Here is an 18,516-nt window from a genome sequence, read left to right as displayed (position 1 = left end):
TTGCAATACCTTAGGGGTGAAAATCACTATGTAAAATCAATTTTTACTTGGTGGATATTGAAGGAGCCCTGGAAACTGAAGCCTTCTATTTGTTCTCTGACCTAGATACTGTGGTTCAGTATATTAAATTGAGATGCATCTGTGACAGAATGTACCCTTGTATCCACACCCTACAGCATATGCACTTTGTGCAAAGTATACCTTGTGAGGGATCATTTGAAAACTCCTAATTGCTGGTAATTATTGCCCTGGTAAAATGTGTGACAACATTGTATGTGAAGTTATAAGATTCCCCTGCATGGTGTTGATAACGCATGTTCCAAGCCACAGCCCTCCCAAGCAGAAGTTGGCAAACAGGTCTATTCTAAACAAAGGAATGTGTGCTTTGCTTGATTTGCATTTAAACAGTAAACAGAGTCATCAGGCAGGAAAGGGAGACAAAGGAAGCTCAAACAGGTAAGAAAAAAGCATCAGGGAACATCCTTCCACATAGACTTTTTATCTCCTGGTACCAAGCTGGGACTGACACTATAAAAAGGAGGGACAAATGCCCTCAAGGCACCCCTTTCTCTCTCCCTGTGCATCGCATTCATGGCACCTGAGGTGACAAAGGAAGCATTTGTTGGATGCTGAGAAAAGAGGTCCTTACCTAAGAAGTTTGGTCAATGAGACTTCTGAAAGCATGTGGTGAGAAAACTTTGCTTTGAATTTAATATAGTTGGCTAAGTTAGGTACCAGTTGCCTTTTATCTTTATTTTTCTTGTAATCATCTCTGACCTTTATGCCTCATTACTTGTACTCATTTAAAATCTATCTTTGTAGGTAATAGACTTGTTTTATTGTTTTCTCTAATCCAGTGTGTTTAAAGTGAAGTGTAAATGCTCCATTTGGGGTGGCAAGTTGTGTGCATATTGATTCTATTAAAGATACAACTGACTTCATAAAAACTTGTATTGTCCAGGAGTGACAATACAAGTTTTTATGATGTCAGTTGTATCTTGGCAATACAGGACACACATTTCTGAGGGAAAAGATAAGACTGGAAGCATGTCTGGGTCACCCTTCAGTATAACCAAGGCTGGTAAGAGCCAAGCTGTGGCTGGCTGGCCGTAGCACACACACGGGCATCAATGGGGATGACTTGCATGCTGGAGGCTGTTTGTGAGCAGTCCAGGCTGGAGGCTACAGCAGTAAAGCAGTGTAGAGGGCACCATAGGTTAGAGGGCACAGATGACACAGGTGTTCCTTAGCGTGTCACAGCATCTTTCTGGAGATGTGAAGTGCTGAGCAGCTTCTTTAGGGTGCTCAGTAGTTCTGTTAGTGAATAGTTTTTTTAAATGGGAGATGTTATAAGAAAAAAAATGCACCAAGCCTAATATTCATAAAGAAAATAGGAAAACCCTTTGTGCTGATTTCCGAGGACTCAGGAAATAGGACTTTTGAGAGAGCTCAATATAGATTTTATATTACACATGAAGTACAGTCTCTATTGCAATTGGTTTGTACTACAGAACTTACATCCTTCCCTCTCTGGATTAGTTTCCTTCTCAATTTCACTCCCTATCGTCACCATCTCTCTTGGTTTGGTCCTACAGACTTCTGTTGTCACAAGATCAGATAACTTTCATTTAGTCTAACTCCACATACTGACTTAGTGGCCAAAGCCTTTTGCAATGTATAGATAGAAAATTGTATGAAAGTCCTTTTCTGCAATGTGTGAATCTTTTATCTACCTAATGTGCATATAAAATATTTATTGTACGAATAAAGCAGATGTATACTGTTTAAAAATAAAAAAGTAACACTGAAAACAAATAAGCAGAAGGAGTTTAGTCTAAATGGGAGAATAATGCAGAACACAAACTGCAAATGAAACCTGGGGGTGATTTTAATTAATCTGGTTGTACCATCTGTGCCGTGTTTGGCAGTACTGGGAAAAAGGCATAGTAATGTCTGTATGCATCTTTCTAGAGGATATAATTGATAGATAGGCACTATGTTGTTTCATGTGCCAACTAAAATGGCAATAATGGTGCAATTTAAGGCCCTGATCCTGCGAATGCTTACACATGCATTTCAATTTTTGCAGTCAGTCGGGGGAAAAGGAAGAAAATGCCAAGCAGCTGTTGGACATAATAACTAGGTCAAAAATGAAAGGTTATCTGGAGTTGAGGCTTCTGATGTGAAATAATGTAACATTAAGATGCCGGAGGAAATGGCTGCATGATTTAAGGAACAGGCTTCTCTAAAAGTCCACGTCTGATTCTTAGTTACCGGTTCATAGTGATGAAAAGATCACCATGATATAACTTAAAGAATAATCCTGAGCTCTTCTATAGCACTTGGCACGTTCAGAGCATGAAACATCAAGTTACAAATGCACCTGAAGGAAAGTAGCATCCTCACTCAGAGACGAGGAAGCTGAGGCAGAGAAAGATGAAGTGACTTGCCCCAGGCCACACAGCAAGCCAGTGGAAGGCTAGCATTGGATCTCTGGACTTGACTCCAAGGCCTTCTGCTGGGGCATGCTGCCCCCCAATGCATTCTGTACTATTGTTACTACTCTGGTATAATCGTAGTACCTGGAGGCCCAGATAAGGGATTCTCATTGTGGTAGGTATATAGTTAAAAAGTCAGTCCCTGGACCCAAAGACAAAACATGCAGGTGGAGAAAATTAAGGGTTGGGGGATGGTGTCAGTGAGGATAAGATAACAACATAAGCATGTATTCATGTAGACCAGCGGGGCACCCAGTCCAGCTCAGCACCCACTGACAATATATGTTGACTTAAATTTACATTCCTCTATCACTTGGTTTCCCCTGCTTTGGGATCGTTCCTCTTCACCACCTTTATTGAGTGATCTGCAATTTAAATGACAGTGGGATCCGAGTCTGATAATCATCAGGGAAAGAGACTGCAAGGCAAGGAAGCCAAGCTGCAGCTGATTAAATAAATGCAAAGTGCTCCCTACCATGCGCTTGACTGTAGCAGGTCTGCTAAGGAGAGCCCAACTTGATCCCAATTCATGCTTCTTCAGGACTAATCAAAGCACACCAACTACATCTCCTTGGAAATGGACAGGAAGTTCTTTCAAGACCTTTGTGCCAGAGAAGATGCTTGTAGAGTGTCCCCTTCTGGGATTTCTACATATGTCAAGTTCTGTCATGCATTGATTTTTATCTTTGATATTTTACTGTATTACTCATTGGTTTTGAGTAAAATAGCTACTGAACTGGCTTAAATAAGATGGAGGGGAAAAGGGCACATTTAGAACTCAGGCAAATACAGGCCATGGAAGTTGTGTTAAAATTATTCAGTTCCTGCCTACTGTCAGAAGGAATGTATTTATCATTCAGCTGGCAACAACAAAGAAGAAGGCTGGGCTCCCAAGATCATATCTGTGAAGCCAAAATTCAACATTTTACAGAAACAGTATTGTTTGCAACACACAGACCACTGCTTCAGTGATTTAAAACACAGCCACTATTCACACACTTGTCACTAACTGGCTGGCCCCAGGCAAGCACACATGAGCCACAAGACCCCCAAAATCGTGAGTAACTGCAGGGGCGAGGGAAATCAATGTTTTAGGACCATACTGTACACTGGGCATGTGGCTCTTGGGGAGAGCCAGCACTGTAAGGGGGGCCTCATAATCATTCCTGTCCCCACATTTCCACAGGCTGTGTTCATTAGAAGATACGTTGCTGCTGAAGGTGAGCAGGGAATCAAGGGAGGCTCTTCTCCAAGACTGCAGCTTCCACCCTGGCTCTTATGCAGCTTGCCTGTGTGCAGCAATGCCCCTCCGCCCCCCAGTGACATCAGTTACCCTTAATGGGGCAAGAAACCAAGCATCTCTGCCAAAGAACCTGCAGCAGCGGATTAACAGTTTCCTGGAGATCTCCGAGACAGATTCCCATGAAGTGAAGGAGTCAATCAACATCCTGTTCCACTGCTCAGAGTAGACATGTGGTAGTATACCTGTCATACAGACACAACCCTGCTTTCTGCAATCTCCAAGTCATCCTCTGCCTCTGGGTCCCCCTCCTCCTCCACATCCTCATCCAAGATTTCCTCCTCTTGGCTCAGTCCACTCTCGATTGGCATGCGAACAACCGAAGTATGCACAATGGATTTCACAGTGGAGGTGGGGTCACCACAGAGTATTGCGTCCAGCTTTTTGTAGAACCGGCAGCTCATGGGTGCAGCATTGGAGCGATGGTTTGCCTCCCGGGCATTGTGGAAGGCATTCTGCAGCTCCTTCACTTTGACCCTGCACCGCAGTGTGTCCTGGTCATGGCACCTTTCTGTCATACATCATGAAATCTGTCCTCAGGTATCATAATTCCTATGGCTGGAACACTGCTAGGATTGGAGAACTTCCTCTCCCCAAATGCTGATTTTGTCCAGCAGCTCGGCATTTCTCCAAGCTAGGGATCACCTGGTGTGCTGAGCAGGCATGGCCACCTGGAAAGATGCACTGAGACCACTGCATGTGTCACCAAGCAAACAGGAAGGGGACTTTCAAAATTCCCAAGGAATTTAAGGGGTGGGGATGGCGGTTGGACACCTGAGGGAAGTGCAGAAGAGTTCAAACCAATGACCAGAGAGGTGAGAACAGGCATTGTGGGACACCTCCTGGAGGCCAGTTGCGGTGCTGTAATTGACCAGGATGTCTACACTAGCACCTCGGCACTGGACCCCTGGCACAGAAAGCTCTACGCCTCTCATTTGGGTGGGTTTTTTTTTACAGCGCTGCAACTGCGTAGTTTCTGCACACTAAGTGGCTTGGCACTGTGTGTATGTCGGGAGTTACAACACAGAAAGCTGCTTTACTGCGCAGAAACTTGCCAGTGTAGACAAGGCCCCAGAGTGTTAGCACTGCATTCTGAGAGCTGGCAGCTATTGCTACTCTTTGGGTTCCAAATCAGTTTCTACTGTATAATGTACATGTAACTTTCTGACATTCACCTTTTGGGATGAAATTTTCCATGCTGGTTTTCTGCCATGTGGCGATGGGTGCAAAATCTGTGTTATGAAGTCTAACACACTGTATACAATGCAGCTGAGGGGAGTTTCTCTCCGTCTCAGACTAATAACTGTCCAGCCTTATCCTCACTTGTCGGCTGTGAGGACAGTAACATTTGGAAAGAACTCAGGAAGGTTGGTTGAAGAGCAGGCAGAGCTTTTTCATTATGCAGTTTGTACTGAAATTTCTCAGGTTTCTGGGAGCCTACAGGACATGATTTGCAAAAGTGTTCAGCATTGGCCTCATTTTGCTGCAATTGAAGTAATGATAAAAAACCCCCATTGATTGCAGTGGGAGCTGAGTTAGGCCAAAGCTGTGTGCTCTGAAAATCCCGCATCGAGTTCACACTGGGTAGGCTCAGGAGTTTAACATGGACACTATTATAATCACTCCTGTACAAACTTTACATCATCTCACTTGCTTTGTCATAGGCCTCGTCTATACACACTGCTTTAACTGTAACTGAATCCTCCCTCGAGGCTGTACCTGTATATCTACATTGGTGTTAAAAAAAAAAATCACCCCTTCTTGAAATAGTTATATAGAGGCAAAATCCATATGTAGACCTTAGTCACTCCCAGATCAGTAATATAATACCTACTCTTACAACCATGACTGCAAACACCTTTGTCATTGTCCCATAATGAAAGAAATGTCTCCCATAACAGTAGTTTCCCCTTCCCAGCTTTTACAGCATTAGGAGAGCCCAGATTGATACACGGTGTATGCAGCCATGTTTTCTTTTGGTGTGCACACAAAATTCAATACATCCTCTCTGAGTAACAATATGCAATAAAACACCTTTTCTTCCTCTTGCACAATTGAATTGTTGATATAACTGGGGTTCTCTATCATACACCCCCCCTTATGTTCCTTTTGGTTTTTTTTACTGTTTACCGAGCTACTGATAGTCTATCTCCCCACAAGTCTCTCTCTCAGATATTAAGTATCAAAATTCATTAGTGTGTTGGTTTCCTTCAAGACTCTTAGAACATGCTTCATTACCATGCAAACAGAAATAGTCCACGAGTCCAAGTGAGCTGTCAAACAGTGTAACATAAAATATTAAATTCCCCAAGGTTTCTAATGAGTACAATTTATACTCCACAGAGACAAATCAACCCACAACATAAAATCATCACCAATACAGTTTGCGGATGACACAAAAATTGGGGGAATGGTAAATAACAAAGAGGGCAGAGCAATATGGATCAATTGTTAAGCTGGGCACAGGCAAGCAATGTGCATTTTAATATGGCTAAATGTAAATCTGTACACCTAGGAACAAAGAAGGAGGGGCTTTATTTTGAGAAGCAGTTATTCTGAAAAAGATTTGAAGGTAGGTCTGTATTATCAGTTGAATATGAGCTCCTATTGCGACTCTGTGGCCCAAAGGACTCATGTGATCCTTGGATGCATAAGCAGAGGAATCTGGAGTAGGAGTAGAGAGGTTATATTAAGTCTATATTTGGCACTGGTGCAAGCACAGCTGGACTGCTGTGTCCAGTTCTGGTGTCCGCAGTTGAAGAAGAATGTTGATAAATTGGAAAGACTTCAGAGAAGAGTCATGAGAATGATTAAAGGTTAGAAAATCTGCCTTATGGTGTTAAAATCAAGGAGTTCTATCTGTTTATCTTAATAGATTAAAGGGTGATTTGATTACAGTCTACAACTACCTGTATGGGCATCATATGTTTGATAATGGCCTCCTCCATCTAGCAGAGAAAGGTCTGATGTGATCCAGTGGTTGGAAGCTGAAAGTAGACAAATTCAGAATGGAAATAAAGGATAAATGTTTAACAGAGAGGGTAATTTACCACTGGAACAATTTACCAAAGGTGAAGTGGATTCTCCATCACTGCGATACTCACCAGAGGTACCCAGGGTTGTGAGGTATCTCGCTACCACCTGCCCTTAGTTGCCTGGAGTCAGCTATCTGACTCTCACAGCCAGAGGGCAATGCAAGCACTCCTCTCTCAGCCCAAAAGGGCGCTGCTGTCCCTCATGCAAGCTAGCAATAGGCACACTTCAACCCCTGAGTCCTCTGAGCATCTCCCTGCAGTGTTCAGCTTCCTATCCACTGGATACACATAGGATTACCAGATCCACTGTTCTCAAAGGAACAACTAGTTATACCTAGAACACAGCTCCACTTAACACACAGCATTGGTTTTTGTTTATAGATAAAGCAAGCGTCCTTTGTTAAATAAAGGGATAGAGATTCAAATGATAGCAAGCAGAAATATTGGAAACAAAAGGTTACATAGAAAATAAAATTATAACATGTTACTAGTGCCTGAATTCAGCTAAGATGCCTTTTTGTTTAACAAACTAAATAAACTACAGCTTACCTCCAACATCCTTCTCAGAGTTTTTCAACCAACTCTTTCTTCATGAGCTCAAACTCTCTTGCAGCTTGTTTCCCCTAGATAAAAGATGATAGTCAGGGCTGGTGCAGGGATGTTTCGTGCCCTAGGTGAAACTTCCACTTTGTGCCCTCCCCCGTCCCTGAGCCCCTGCCCTGAGTTGCCCCTCCCATGGCAGCTCCCCCCCTGCCCTGAGGTGCTCCTCCCCTCCACCCTGAGGTGCCCTCCCTGCGGCAACTCCCCCACTCCGCCCTGAGGCATCCCCCCGTAACAGCTTGGGCTCCGCAAGCCTGGGAAGCGGGAGAAGTGAAGCAGCCACGGTGTGCTCGGGGAGGAGGTGGGGGCAGGGGTGAGCTGGGGCGGGGAGTTTCCCTGCGTGCTGCCTCCCCCTTATTAGCTGCAGGCGGCCCTCCCTGCGCTTCCCTGCCCCAGCTTCCTCCGCCTAAATGCCGGCGGCGACCGGGGTGGCTGAAGATCTGGCCGCCGCAGTCGCTGCCGAAGAAAATGCCGCCCCCCCATCCTAGCACCCTAGGCGGCCGCTCAGGTCACCTAAATGGTTGCACCGACCCTGATGATAGTGCTTCTTCCTGCAGCCCTAGATATAGTAGACAAGCCCTTTGCTATTCACAACTCCTCCCCTCACCTGTCTTCCTCTTAATATTTCCTTCCTAAGTCCCCTCAATCTCTTCATTAGCATTTTATTTTGTATGCATATTAACTTCCATTGTAAGACACACAATACACAATAGTTAGCTAGATCTTCCACCTTCCCTCCGGTGGAACCTGAACTAAGGCCTGCTACCTCTGGGTGACCTGCTTTTAATTACAAGGTCGTAAGAACATAATTTTATATATCTATATATCTATATCTCCTTACAGTATTATCTGCACATACATTTTTCACAGCTTGTGATGATCAGTGTGACACAGGGTTTCAGTAGAAACCTTACGTGACACTCGTTGGTGAAATAAAATGTAAATACTAGATCCAGGGAATCCCTGTAACCTTTATGCACCCCAGTACCCTCTGTCAGTTTGTTGGGGATGCACTTGGCATAACCCAGGTAATTCGGGAGAATGGAAGGCTGTGAGAGCCGATGAAGTTCTCTTGTTCTGAGCCATAGTGTACCAGCTCCTCCATTTTGAGTTTTACTCCTCCATGTTTGACCTCAGGTTGCCCTTGTTGGGAGGGGCTACTCCTACTCCCTCTGTTGCTGGGCAGATTTAACCTTTGGGCGGGAAACTGAACTGTTACTAGGCAGACTTAGCCTTGGGTGGGGACAGTGTGAGTGACAGATCATGTTATAATGTGTATCAGTTTTGGATCCTGTATAAATGGTTAGGTTAGCTGTTTGTTTGGCGCGCTTGATCTGAGTCCTGTGTGGCTCCAGGCGTCTTATTTGAGCTCAAATAAAGTTTGGTTACTTCTCCACCCTGGTGTGTTTAATTGGTTGCGAAGCACACCAGGCAATGGACCCAACCGTTGCCACCCTCGGGCACTCTGTGCCGGCAACAAGTTGGCATGAAGAGGTCGTTGCATCACAGTCACTGACAATTTTAAATCAAGTTTGGATCCTCTTCTAAAAGATCTTTTCTCGGAATTATTGTGTGTGTGTGGATTTCTATGGCCAGTGATCTCGCAGGCTCAACTACATACATAGGCATGTTCTAATAGTAACAGAAATTAAGTCAGTTTGTGACTAACTAGTGCCAAGGTATCTACAACTGTATGTTTTATTAATAAATGTTGGTAGGCACTTGCTGATTGGTATTTGCTATTTATAAACCTAGGGTCTTTTCTTAATCCTATATTATTTGCTCAGTTAATTTCTCAAAAATCAGAACAAGCTAAAGGGAACACACATGCCTGCTAACTCTGTCCCTTATGACTATGCTTTGGGATACTATATCAGATTTTGAGGTCACAGTATATTTGAGGGGTGAAATCTCAACCCTGTTTGTGTGTCTTGGAGGGATTGTAAAGTGGTTTTGCATCTTCACTGTTCTGAGGCCTTGAGAGGCCTCAGCACAATTTAGACAGCCCTAGGGGCCTGGTTAAATTACGGCAGCCTGCCCAACAAGTTGTAGGACTGCTTAGAATTTCTGCAATGCTGTGGCCCTCTCCCCTGTCCCCAGCATCCCTCTGCTGACCCTAACCCCACCCCTGGCATGCCCCTTAGGGTGGGGCTCGTGATGGGTCCTCAGGAGGCAGCCTATTGCTGTCTTTGTTTTGCCACTCTGGGAGAATCATTCCCTCTCCACAGCAGAAGCTTTTAGGACCCCTCTATGCCATTCCAGCCTTTATACATAGTGTAACAGCGCTAGAGTGGGGTTGAGGATCTCATCTCTGGTGTTTAAGGTTGTTTTAATATAGGTGTTGGAGGACTAGTAGGTGAGCACATAATGACATTGTAATGCACCTTCACAAGGGAGCTTGGGTAAGGCTGTGAATTGAAGTTGAGTATGTACATTTCCTCGCCGCTGAGTGCTTAACCATGCAGCTGAACTTGCAACATAACTTTTTATTTTACATTAACATTTAAATGTTATTTTCTTTCGTTATTAAAGGGGTATGAAATGGGCTTCCTCTGCTCCTGAAAAACATGCCAGAAAAGAGCTTTGCTTATGAAAGAACCCAATAGTGAAACCATAAAATCTTGTTTAAAAAGATTACCGTATTCTGTGCTAATGATTCCAAATGCTTTCCAGTGGGTTTTGTGATTGTGTTTGGGGCACTGGTTGTACAGGGATTTTTGCCTCCTCTCAGAGCAGACATGTTTTCTCCTGGGTCTCATACAGTACTAAGCACAAGATTAGTGGTTAAAAATAATTTTCCCTCATTGTCCTCAGGCACCCACAAGGGGCTGTGGAGAGATCACAGGGCAGCCTGCGTCACCAAGAGGGTTTCCTCCTTGGTGCACCTGGGCTATGCATTCTGGTGCATCCCTTGGAGTGGGTGAAGCATAATGCTGGGCAAACTCTGCCATTTCCTATGCTTGTTAAGGCAGTTATGAAGAAACAGGACCTGGGCTCCCAGCTATATTGTGGCTTACACCTCCATAGGTGTGCAAATGGGAGGAATTAGGCTATTTGAGTGAGATTTTGTGCTGAGGCTCTAAGACATCCAGCTCAAAACTTGCAGCCCTCCCCACCCCTAGGAGGAAGGGGTGCATGCGGTGGGATGGGATGAGATAGCTTTAAGCCATCTTTGTGGTCTCCCAATACTTAGCTGTGGTGTGGCTGCCTAAGTTATAGCTTCTTGGATGTGTTACAGCTACATCTCTCCCAGGGTTTTCATAGAGTAGCATAAACTTCCCTGAACAAAGTCTGTGCCAGAAGGAATTGTCCCCTGACCAGATCCAGGGCTCAATGGTTCGTTTTAGCTGCTATAGCAGTGTAAGAGAGCCATAGTGGGGAAGAATCATTCCCTTGATATCCACCTCCTCTTGCACATTGGCACTGCCCTTAAACTGTAATAGCCAATCTGTCCATCCATTCCTTATTGAGATTTTAACCCTTCTCTTAGAAACACTGAATTGTTATAGAGATGCTCTAGATCAGGGGTTCCCAAACTTGTTCCACTGCTTGTGCAAGGAAAGCCCCGGCAGGCCGAGCTGATTTGTTTACCTGCCATGTCTGCAAGTTTGGCTGATTGTGGCTCTCAGTGGCTGTGATTTGCTGCTCCAGGCCAATGGGAGCTGCTGGAAGTGGCTGTCAGTATGTCCCTTGACCCATGCCACTTCCTGCAGCCCCAATTGGCCTGGAACCGTGAACTGCGGCCACTGGGATCCTTGATCGGCCGAACCTGCGGACGTGGCAGGTAAACAAACTGGCCTGGCCCGCCAGGGGCTTTCCCTGAACAAGCGGCGGAAGAAGTTTGGGAACCACTGCCCTAGATCTATTGATATAGAAATGCTTTGAAACACATAGCAGCAAAGCCACTCTGCTAAGCTTTACTTTGTTTTGTTGGAAGTGTATCCCGTGGTTCTCAAAATGATGGAATGATTTTGCCCTATTTAGAGCTAAGCAAACTATTTGCAGCAGAAAATTAACCTGACAAATATAGCTTCTTTTTCCCATTTGTGTTATTGGCGAACACACACAGCTTTCTACAAATGACAGTTCTTTGAAATAATTCAATGACTGTTTCATGAAAAAAACATTTCAGCCCATGTGTTGCTCACAAATCGTTAGTGGCGGGTGTTGCTTTGAGTGTCTTGTTGCTTGTGATTCACCAGTCACTGTGAGTGGTAGTTCTCCTACAGTGAGCCATGTGGCATTGTTTCTGCTCTTTGACTACGCCTTTTTCAAATGGGAGGAGAGCTTAAATAAGTCTCTTGTGGTGCAGATGTTTATTCAAACATATTTGTATGAGTAATTGGGATACTTTAATTCCAAAAACATCCTTGGGAACCAAAAAAATCTCGTGTTTACATGCTTGGTAAAGATGACCAAAAGGGGTGGAGAATCCCACAGTGTGAATCCTTTTGTTCTAAGGTCAGTTTGTGAATAATTTATTTCACTGTAGTTTCCTAGTTGTAGTAATAATCTAGCTGACAATACTTAGATGGTGTTGCACAGATGTATCAGCTCTGTGCTTTGATTTGGCAGTTATCCTAGTTCCATATGATGCTTTCTCTTAACTCTGCTCAAAGGGGCTCATCCAACTCACCACATGCAGCTTGCCATTCTGAGGAGATTTGAATGTGTGATGCTCCAGTTGTAGGCTTAGCTTTGCTGGCTTCTGCCCACAGGTTTTGCTCAGCATGGTAGAGGAGTTCTGCCACATGATGGCAGAAACCATTATTTACCCTTCCTATAAAGAAGAGAAATTTGTGAGTCTCACTAAAGGTTTGGGGTGACACTTGAGAATCAAGGAGGGTCTACCGAGATTGAGCACAAGAAGATATTCTTATATGCTGTCATCCGCTAGTGCTCTCATATTCAAAGAATTGGAGGTGTGCCATTATTGCTTGTGAACGTGGTTTGGCTTGAGCTCATGTGATGGAAGTTTCTTTTTGGAGCTGAAAAACCACGATTCACCTCCTGGCTCCCCATGCAAATGTGTGTGGTTTGTATAATGATTGTCTCTTTTTTTCAGTCCATTAATTTGTTACTCTTGTGTAGTGCCTCAAATCTTCCCAACTGAAAAAAAGACTGTTATGTGAAATGAGAAGCCAGTTTCCCAAGAAGAGGCTACACGGAGTAAGTTTGTTTAGCTTCTACATGTTGCATCACTTTATGCTCTGACAATAAACATGTAAGTTGGTACAATATACACTTCTACTCTGAAATAACACTGTCCTCGTGAGCCAAAAAATCTTACTGTGTTATAGGTGAAACTGCGTGTGGTGGAGCGACTGTCCCACCCCCATGTGAGAGGGGGCTGGAGTATGCCAGAGTGGCTGTGCAGGCCGGCAGCCAATCAGGAAAGGGCTTACTGAGAGCCAATCAAGGCCAGGCTCAGATCTATAAAAAGGCTGCTCAGGATGGGAGCAGTCTGTCTGTCCCAGGCTTTCGACAGGGGAAGGTCAGTCTCCAGAGTTGGGAGACTAACACCATGGACAGCGCAGTGCTGGCCAGGCTCGAGGAGCAGAAGGGAGCTAGCCTGTAGCCTGCCAGGCTGCAGGCCCTGAAGGGAAGGGCCTAGCGGGTGCAAGAGGCCATAGGGGAAGCGGCCCAGGGAAGTGAACAGATGAGGGGAGAGAAGGAGGACAGTGAGGCTGCTGCCAGAGGGTCCCTGGGCCAGGACCCAGAGTAGAGAGCAGGCCTGGGTCCCCCCCGTCCTTCCCTTCTTGCAGTACACCTCGCCATCGGCCACGGGGAGTCGCCATCATAGACTACGCCAGATCCCTGACAGGAGGAATTAGACTTTGAGGGTGTGATTGGACATGGTGGCTAGGGCTCAGAGAGACTGCTAACACCCCCACCCCCCGTGGAAGGGGGTGAGGATGGACTAGGTGGCACTGCCGGAGGGCAGTGGCTCAAAGAGAACTCCACAAGTTGGGAGCAACATGGGTCCACACCCCAACCAAGGGCTAGACGATGCACGGGACACCACCGGGAGAGGGCACTCCACTGGACTGAGCCAATTTCCAAGACAACCAGTAGGAGGCACCATGGTGGTGAGTCGCAACCAGTCACACCATGTTATATCAAACTTGCTTTGATCTGCCGGAGTGTACAGCCACGCCTACCCAGAGCTTTGCTTTACCGTGTTATATTCGAATTTGTGTTATATTGAGGTAGAGGTGTATATATTGTAATAGGAGAGACTGAAGGTTCACTTATTTGCAAAGGTCCTAGATATTGAGTAGGAAAATCTCGACAAGATACTCCTTTGAACTCTAGTTTACCTTCTGCACCCAGTGACATATAATTGGATGTTTCTATCTACAATGACTATTTGGCCAAGTGAGAGAAGATTTTTCTCCTAAGCTATGACACCTTTATACAACCTTTAATCCATTCATGAGCTCTGTGTAGATCTGCCTCTCGTACCTTACATTCAGACTGTAAGAGATACTACTTGTTTTCATTTTTCCCCTTCACTTTGAGAGAATTACCCCCTTTGGCCCTAAATCCAAGCCCTCCTGGAGATACTATCATGTCCAGTGCAGTGTGTTCCTGCTGAGCTATTGTATTGGGATTGCCCAGTTTGATTACAAGTCCAGGAAAAATAAAACTTTTAAATTCTGGAATAATGAAAATGACCCCATGATGACCTGTTCCGGTGAAATACATCACGACCCTACATGTTACTTTAAAAGTTACCTGTAGGCAATTCAAAGTGTATGGAATTTAACCATTCCATTTCCAGTACTTAGTCAGCTCTCTTAATTCTAAACAACTATACAGATGTGGATCAAATAAAGTCAATGTGAATTTCCTACAAATATCCATCATTTCTTTATTAGTACAGTCATTACCACATCTTGATAAAGGAGCAGCATGGTATAGCTTCAGCACTGGCAAAGCTCACCTGCTGTTACAGACACATGGAGCTGGAGTCTGCACTGTTGGGTATGTGCATTTGCTCTGCCAATCAGTTTTGAGCTGTCATCTGACAGTGATGGTAATGACCAAATTAACAGCTACTTCACACTCCATGATGCAGACTTCAGCAGTGTGTAATGCCAAAGGTTGGATAACTTCTTCGGATTTTGACAGCTGCATCTGCCATAAAGAGCTCTGCTCTGGTCACTTCCCAATGATGCTAGCAATGGAAATTGTGAGCTGCATATTAATAAGAAAGGGGCTCCTGAAGAACTGACCCTTTAGCACTTGAAGATATGAGGAGAAGAAGGGAGGTTGTTTTAAGAAATGTTTTGTGCAGCAGTTTTGCATTTTCACTTTATTGCCTGCATTCTTTTTGATGTATTTTGTGGAGATTTAAAGACTGGGAAACATGATGGATTGACAGCCCCAGAGACTGAAGTTCTGTATGTCTCTACAGAACATGTACAGCACAAACAGGAGCAATACAAGCTCTCCAACATGACCCTATCTAACCTGGAAGGATCCTGTTCTGCTTAGGTTTTTCTACCATGCCATTACTGTGGTGTCTGACTGCCTGTAAGTGAGAGGCTAATTCAGCATAGGTACCCATTCAAGGTGTCACTGTCCAAGACTGCTAATAGGGGTGCTAATATGGTAGTGGTTTTTGTGAAATGCTTCTCTCTCCACTGGGAACAGGACTTATTTCATAAAAGTCACTAATTAGACATTAGATGGTGATAATTTACAGCTTGTGCCAGATTTGAAACAGCAGTCCAGAAGGTATTGAATGTTTGGGTTTTTTTTTCCAAATGGAATAGTTCTGTTATTTGGTTTCTTTTGCTGTATTCCTACATACTAAAGTTTGCACCTGAGCATAAGAATGCATCAATAATTCTATTGCACCTTTTTGGTCTCTGGGCCTCACAGGTTGTGTTTATTAGGAGAAGAAATTGATGATGGAGTCAGATATTTTATTGTATGGAATCATGTTTATTTGCAAAAAATGTACACAAAGTCCTGTTTCCCAGAATAATGTAGAAATTAAACAACAGGAGGCAGCAGCTTCACTCATAATTCCAAGTGTTTTTCTTGCCCACGCTCTGCCCAAAAAGCCTTCTCTTGGCTTTTTCTCAATGCCACACTCCAAATACATCTCTTGTTATCTCTTTCATGTTCTGCTTCTCTGTGCCTGCTTTATGGCTGCTCCCCTCACACATGCACACTCACACTCACTCATCTCCCTGCAATCAAATCAATCACCAGCCCCTGCATTTACATTCCTTCAAGTCTTATGTGGTGGCTTCCACTGTTTCAGCTATCACTAAAAAGGAGGCTTTTAATGATTCCCTCATCGAGTCAGAAGAGCAGACAGCATGCTCAACATCTTCAGTGGAGGTCATGTGGTAGCCTATCGCACAAAGACAAGCTTATTAGGAGCTACTCAACTTCCAGCATAACAATACTCTGTGCAAAATACCATGGAAATATAGTTTAGCGTATATTTTGTTTTAATATTTAGGATGCAAATGTCTGAGAAAGTAAACCAATAAATGCAGATTGGCAAAGTAGGTGGGTGCCTTTCAGCATACCTGAAAAATGTGACATTCAATTGCAAGAAATTGTCACTAGAGAAGGTAGCACTTGTAGTAGCAAATTGCTGGCCTACTTGTTACCTCTCATATGATTTTGTAATGTAAAAAATGGATACTCCTAATGGACAGTAATAAATACAGTTAATTGACATTACAGATTTTAAAAATGACAGTACCATATAATTTATTTTTCTTAAAATCTGTTTATTCTAAGGTTTTTATGCCTTGACCTAAATTTAAGCAGCTTGGTTCAGAAAAATAAAATCTGGTGTCTACAGTAGGCATCGGTAACAAAAAAATTTTGTTTGTTTTTATAAAACTCTGGCTATTTTTTTCCTGAATAAGTAATATAGAAGGAAATCTCAGAGTTTGGCCATTTTTGCTTAACTTTTGAAAGAGGACACAAATATGCTATGTAATGCAGTTTGTGACGGAGGCACTGCTTTCATTACTCATCTTAGAGACAGTCCATATTATCTGAGGCTCTGTGTGAGGTGAGGAAGAAATGCAAGACCAACAGGACAGTTTGACACATTCTGTAAAAGATTCCCTAGACCAGTGGCATGGGAAAATGTTGAGAACATTCATGGCCAAGTCTATTTTTGTCAAATAAATGAATTTGTGAGTCAAACTTTGTTCTCTGTGACTTTACTGTAGATGGAGTGGGACAGATCCAGAGTGAATATAAATCACCATATGCTGATTTAAACCAGCAGAGGATCTGGCTCTGAAATGAGAAAGTTCAAACTTCAATTCAGCTTCATGGTATGGTTACAATTTAAAACAGCCCAGCCTTTCTTATAGACCTGCTGAGCATCACAGCCAGGCTTCCTCCTCAATTTTGGTTGGTTGAGAAACCCTAGAGTTCAAAGAAAACAGCTCCTCATCTCAATTGATTAGACTCTTCCTGTTGGTATGCATACTTCCACCTTTTCATGTTCTCTGTATGTATAAATATCTCCTGTCTGTGTGTTCCATTCTATGCATCCGAACAAGTGAGCTGTAGCTCACGAAAGCTCCTGCTGAAATAAATTTGTTAGTCTCTAAGGTGCCACAAGTATTCCTGTTCTTTTTGTCTTCCTTTCAGATCATAGAATCATAGGACTGGAAGGGACCTCGAAGTTATCTAGTCCCATCCCCTGCACTCATGGCAGACTAAGTATTATTTAGACCATCCCTGACATATGTTTGTCTAACCTACTCTTAAAAACTTCCAACAATGGAGATAGCAATTTATTCCAGTGCTTAACAACCCTGACCGTTAGGAAGTTTTTGCTAATGTCCAACCTAAAACGACCTTGCTTTAATTTAACTAGATCAATTTAACTAGATCAACTATAACCTTTATGAAGAGCCCCCTGCATATATACACATTTAATTTCACTTAGTACTAGTCTGTAGCACAGCCTTAATTGATGATGATGATGAATAAATAGGATTTAGGCTTACAAAGGTAGTTAGGCACTTAGTGGGATTTTAAGGTGCCTAGCTCCTGTTGAAATCAAAAGGAGTTAGACACCTAACCTGCTTAGACACATTTGAAAATCCCCACTAGATGCCTATGTACATCTTTAGGCACCTTTTAAAATCTGTCCTTAAGTCACACTATGGGACTTGGGTGCCTAACCTGCTTAGGTGCTTTTATAAATTCCACTAGGAACCTATCTGCATCTTTAGTTGCCTTAATACTTTTGTAAATCTGGCCCTTAGTGATGTACAGTCATGATCTAATCCTCATACTGTTTGAGAAGTAGGATCCCCGTACTACAGGTAGGGATGCTAAGGGCTGAAGATAGATTAGGGAATCTAGGAGTTCCTGGTTCCCAATCCTGTCTCCAAACCATTCCTCTTCCCTCTCTTGACTGTTCTGAACTCAGTGAGCTGTACTCAATTTTTCTTTCTGTGCCAGTGCCCTCTTGTTCTCCCGCATCCTACCCGCACAGCATACCTACACTCTGAGACATCTTCCACCTATATCCCTTTGTCCCCTAATATGTTCTGGCAGATCAAGTTTAGCAATGCTATTCTGTGCTCTTGTCAGAACTGTTTTCACTGCCCTTAGTTGGAGATATTTATTTCACTCTGTGTCCTCTCTTCCTTTTTTTTTTTAATATACTCTGAAAATCTGGTTTTATTATTCCTTGGACTACACACCTGCAGTGGTTTCCATAGCAACAGAATTCTGCAGCCCCCAGCTGTTTTGTTACTGACTTTTATTAGCAGTTTGCTAGCTGCTGGTAAAAATGCTGCTAGTTTTGAGAAGCAACCTGACAACTGAAATATTTAATTACTTTGCAACTACTTACCATGGGGCAAGTCCGGTCCCATTGACAAACATGAAAAAAAAAGTTAACTAGGATTGTTTAATCATTTCGTTGCCTTAGGGACCTGAAAGTGATGCATTCCCACTGCCTTCCCCTTTACATTCTTGAGCTGGTAGCACCCAGCCAAAGCTTGGTATTTCTTGTGATCAAAGCAAATCTGGGATTTGTGTTTTTGTTTTTCTCTTGGTATATAACAATGCTCAT

This window comes from Gopherus flavomarginatus, chromosome 4, assembly GCF_025201925.1.
Source record: "Gopherus flavomarginatus isolate rGopFla2 chromosome 4, rGopFla2.mat.asm, whole genome shotgun sequence".
Lineage (NCBI taxonomy): Eukaryota > Metazoa > Chordata > Testudines > Testudinidae > Gopherus > Gopherus flavomarginatus.
Note: the sequence above shows the minus strand (reverse complement) of the source record.